Here is a 5,536-nt window from a genome sequence, read left to right on the forward strand (position 1 = left end):
TCCTGACTTCCAGAAGGAAATTACTTCCAGCAGTGGGCAGGAGTCTCACTGAACTTTCAGCTAAGGCTGCTGCTTGATCACTTTTAGTGCAGGAAACCATCCAGAAGAGAAAAAAGTCACAACCTGCAGGGAAAATTGACTCTGATTATCAGCGGGAGGTCGGCCTGCTGCCACGTAATATAGCATAGGGAAGAATCTCTTTGGTGCTCATTATCCCAGTGCTTTTCTCAAATGAAACAAACTTCACGTAAAAAGCAAGGTGATCTGTGCAGTGGAAGGGATTAACTTCAGTGAATACTGTGGTGCTTTGCCAAGATCCTTTCTTAGAAATAATCTACCCAGGGCCGGGTGTGCTGGCTCACACCAGCACTTTGGGAGGCCAAGGTGGGCGGATCATGAGGTCAGGAGTTCGAGACCAGCCAGCCTGGTCAACATGGTGAAACCCCGTCTCTACTAAAAATACAAAAATTAGCCAGGAGTGGTGGTGCATGCCTGTAATCCTAGCTACTGGGGAGGCTGAGGCAGAAGAATCACTTGAACCCAGGAGGCAGAAGTTGCAGTGAGCCGAGATTGCGCAACAGTACTCCAGCCTGGGTGACAGAGCAAGACTCCGTCTCAAAAAAAAAAAAAAAAATGAAATGATTTACCCATAACCTGGCTGTTGGTGGCTCCCAGCTGCACCCCATTCTGTTATCATTGTTCACCATGTTGGTGAAGGAAGAATGCCCCACCCTAAATAGCACAAGGTAGCTGAACACATGACACCTTGCGCTGGACAGATGTGATCGACAGCAGCTTATGAGTTACATATACTCACGGCCTGGGGAAGAGGACGCCACGCACCAGGCAGGGCCACACGAGGGGTGCACTCAGGAATAGAGTGAAGCAGAGGGGCGTGGAGGCAGGCTTTGTAGGAACAAGGGGGTGTGGTGGCCTCTGGTGCCTGTGGGAGGATGTGGTTGGCTTGTTTAATGGGCTGGCAGGAGATGGAGACATGTGAGGTTGAGGATTGATGGGGGACACCGGTTCAGCCAACAGGGGAACAAGCCAGGCAGGGAGCAGGGGAACTCACGCGGCTCCTTTGGGGCCTAGAAGCCTCAAAGATGTCGAAGCACACTGGACAATTTTTCTTCTTCACATTTGAGTCTATGTATGTGGGTGTTTCCCGTATTCACATTCACTCTAATTAAAGGAACATTTGCCATTCCAATAAATGCACTCCACAGGGCAGTTCTGGGGAGGAGACCCCTAAAATGAAATGAGCATTGTATTGTCTCTTCAGGGAACTGTAGTCAAATTAAAAAGCCACAAAACCAAAAGGAATTTCTCTACCATGTCACTTGATAACCAGGAAGGAGCTTTGGGGTCATGACCATTTAGAAGGAAGGCTGGGTGCGGTGACTCACGCTTGTAATCTCAGCATTTTGGGAGGCTGAGGCAGGTGGGTCACGAGGTCAGGAGACGGAGACCATCCTGGCGAACATGGTGAAACTCCATCCCTACTAAAAATACAAAAAAAAATTAGCCTGGCATGGTGGCGGGCACCTGTAGTCCCACAGATGGCGCCACTGCACTGCAGCCTGGGCGACACAGCGAGACTCCATCTCAAAAAAAAAAAAAAAAGAAGAAAGATGAAGATACATGCAGTAGAAATAGTATAAAATAATTCATTAAAATTGCCTTTACATATTCATTTATCAAATGCAAAGTTATGTTTTAGATTGGGCTTGGCGAGTTGTTTTTTGTTTTTGTTTTTTTAGTAAAGAGCTAGAGAGTGAATATTTTAGGCTTTCAGTGCCATACGGTCCCTGATTACTCAGTTTCGCTGCCATTGTGCAAAAGCCCCCATGTACAATAGTAAACAAATGGGCACGGTTGTGCTTTAAGACTTTACAAGAGCTGATGGCAGGCTGGACTGGGCCCACTGGTGTAGTTTATCAACCCATTATAAAGTATCTGTCCTCAAAAACATATTTCTTAGGTTTGTATGTTGCCTTATTTTTTAACCTTTCCTTGAAATGATCAGCTTATGAGGTATCCAGGCAATATTCTCTCATTTCACAGACAAGAAGCCTGAGGTACAGTAACTTTCCTGGGAATCGCGGTGATGGCAAGCCAAAATCAGATTTCCCTACTCCTCTCACACACCCTGTGGCTCAACCCAGCTGATTCACTGGACTCCAGTCACCAACACCACGTTTCTGTCACGTGAGTCAATTTTAAATTACAGAGAAAAAACAGCAAAGAAAGTTAGACAACTACTTTGTAGCAAGCTGGATTGTGTTCATTGTCAGGTTTACCTTTTCTATGTATTTGTTTATGTCTGTGAATTCTGTTTCAGTGGAAAGGACCTACATTAAGCTTTGACCTGGTGTCTTGGTAATTGACCTAATGAGATTTGGATTTGACTGGGAGATTAGATGCTCCAGTAAACACGATGAACAAATAAGGGTAACTGCCGGACACGGTGGCTCTCGCCTGTAATCCCAGCACTTTGGGAGGCCGAGGCGGGCAGATCACAAGGTCAGGAGATCAAGACCATCCTGGCTAACACGGTGAAACCCCATCTCTACTAAAAATACAAAAAATTAGCTGGGCACGGTGGCATGTGCCTGTAGTCCCAGCTACTTGGGAGGCTGAGGCAGAAGAATGGCATGAACCTGGGAGGTGGAGGTTGCAGTGAGCAGAGATCATGCCACTGCACTCCAGCCTGGGTGACAGAACAAGACTCTGTCTCAAAAAAAAAAAAAAATAAAAAAAAATAAGGATAACTTTTTCTCTTCCTGAAATTTTTAAAAACTATTTCCTCACTCAATTCTTCCTTCTGTTCTCATGTTTCATTCGCCATGTGAAAGGCTGCGGCCCCGTGTTCCGAGGAGCCCCTTGTCTGAAGCAGCTGCTGCTCCCGAACAGGCAGATCTCATCACAGGAGCCTTGTTTCTAGAGCGCAGCCTTGTCACTGCTGTGAAGGAAAATGTTTAATGCTCAAACCAGGGGCTACTTAGGCTTTCCCAGACGTGGCCTTTCTGAGATACTGTAATTAAATTGAAGAGGTAGTTATTCTGGGATTAAACTAGGAAGTCGCATCTTCTTATCTGTATCTGACTTCGTTGGGTCCTGCTGTTATTGATCTACATTAATATGGTCTTTTGGCTAAAACATAGTTTCCCTGGATGCTGAACGTGGAGCCTTACAGTTTTGGGAATAGCTCAGCAGAATTCTTCTTTGGAAATTGGTGAAGATAGGCGAAGTATAGATCTAGGAAGGTGGAGGGTTCCCGCAAAAAAAAAAAAAAAAAAAAAAAAAATGCCCTCACAGAGAACTATGCACTTAGTGTCATTACATACAATGGGCAGCACACGCAGGCCCCTGCTTTTCCTTCATGAAGGACAGGTGGGGAGGATCTCTGGAGGCGGTGCTTGCTCATCCACTGGCCAGCAGCCTCTCCGCTGTCCTCTCCGCCTCCCTTATCATCCACACTCACCTTTGTGGTGCAGGACACGCTGCCTTTATTCTTTGACCTCATTTCATTCTGAATTTTTAAAGCTTGCTGTAACCGGTTTTACCCCCTTCAATTTGAAAAGTTTGTTTTATAAATTGAAATAATTGTTGCCACATTTTTCTTCAATGTTTAAAATGGTAATCAGCCACTTTATTTGTAGACAGTGCATAGAGATAAATGCTGGGGATAAGGATGTTTGTTTTTAACCTTATGTTTGTCTGATCTCTGGGTTCCAGGGGGTGTGGAAAAGGAAAGTGGTATGAATTTAATGACACAGTTACAGAAGACTTAGACCTAAATGATGAGCCCTGGAGTGCAAATGCTTTGGTGAAGCACATTTTTAATTTAGTTTTCTATAAAATTGAAAATTGGATTCTTTACATTAAAAATAGAATAGACTATTTTTTGTAGTACTGCTGCTCTGGCTATAGAACCACAAGAAGGTTGGGGAGGGGGGGCATGCTGTCAGGATGAAATGAATATCAAAGAGAAACTAATAAAGAAATCTAACCTTAAAAGTTTCAGAAGAAGTAGTTGTCCACTAAAATTTTCAAATTTCCTTTTCACTTACATAGGAGCATAATTAGAGAACATATTTTTAACACTTATACTTTTACCATATTCGTGAGTCAGCGTGGCAAAGCAGTCTCTACCTCCAAACCCCCACTCCCAGGACAAAAAATGTATGAGAGAAACTACATCAAAAAACCCAATCACAGTTAGCTGTTTGAAAACCATTTGGCAGAGATCTTAGCATTTCTGAAACCTAATTTTGAGATATTCTAGGGGCATTTCCAAATTTCCACCTGCACTAGATTCACTATATTCAAGTTCTAGATCATGCCACTGTAGTCATGCATTCAATGGTGGTAAATTTTAAGGGTTTAATAGAGGATCATTGCCGGAATTTACCTAGATTTGGCCAGTCTGCAGAAATGGCCAAACAAAGCCAGGGATGATCCCACCCTGTGCCACAGAACAGACTTTTTTTTTTTTTTTTTTTTTTTTTGAGACGGAGTCTCGCTCTGTCGCCCAGGCTGGAGTGCAGTGGCTGGATCTCAGCTCACTGCAAGCTCCGCCCCCCGGGTTTACGCCATTCCCCTGCCTCAGCCTCCCGAGTAGCTGGGACTACAGGCGCTCGCCACCGCGCCCGGCTAGTTTTTTGTATTTTTAGTAGAGACGGGGTTTCACCGTGTTAGCCAGGATGTTCTCGATCTCCTGACCTCGTGATCCGCCCGACTCGGCCTCCCAAAGTGCTGGGATTACAGGCTTGAGCCACCGCGCCCGGCCCAGAACAGACTTTTAAATGTTACTTGCCATTTGCTTAAATTTGCCTTCCATAGGATATTTACCCTCTTTTCCTTACTCTATTACCAAACAGCTCTTACTTCCTACCCTTCCTCCCCAACATAACCCTCCAAATGAGGGATCCATTTTAGTGCCAGAACTGAGGTCCCCTGACTTCCACTCTAAGCAATACCCTAAAAAGACCCTCATTTTACCTACACTTTGCATTCAGCACATTTAGTGAGTAGTTATTTGGGGGATTCTTGGGCCCTTTGTTTTAGATTGTCAAGAAAAGAAAATCTTTATTTAGACTTCTTAATGCTATGCTGTAAAGCAAACACGCACACTTGTGTACGCCAAAGATACCCAGTGTCTGCGTGTTCTTCCACCAGAGGGGGGTCTGATGAGAACTCCCTGGGATCACCAAAGAGGACTCGAGTCAGCTCTGTCCAGCAGAAAGTTGAGGACCTCTCTCTGTAAGTTTTTCCTTTGTGAACCCAAAATATCTGAGACAGGTCACAATAAATTTGGAAAGTTTACTTTGTCAAGGTTATGGACGTGACACACCCTCAGGAGGTTTTGAGGATATGTTCCTAAGGTGGTTGGCTACAGCTTGCTTTTATACATTTTAGGGAGATGTGAGCCATCGACCAATATGTATAAGATGTCCATTGATTTTGTCCAGAAAGGCAGGACAACTCAAAGCATGGGAGGGGGCTTCCAGGTCATAAGTAGATAAGACAAATG

The sequence above is a fragment of the Macaca fascicularis genome, chromosome 10 (assembly GCF_037993035.2).
Source record: "Macaca fascicularis isolate 582-1 chromosome 10, T2T-MFA8v1.1".
Classification (NCBI taxonomy): domain Eukaryota; kingdom Metazoa; phylum Chordata; class Mammalia; order Primates; family Cercopithecidae; genus Macaca; species Macaca fascicularis.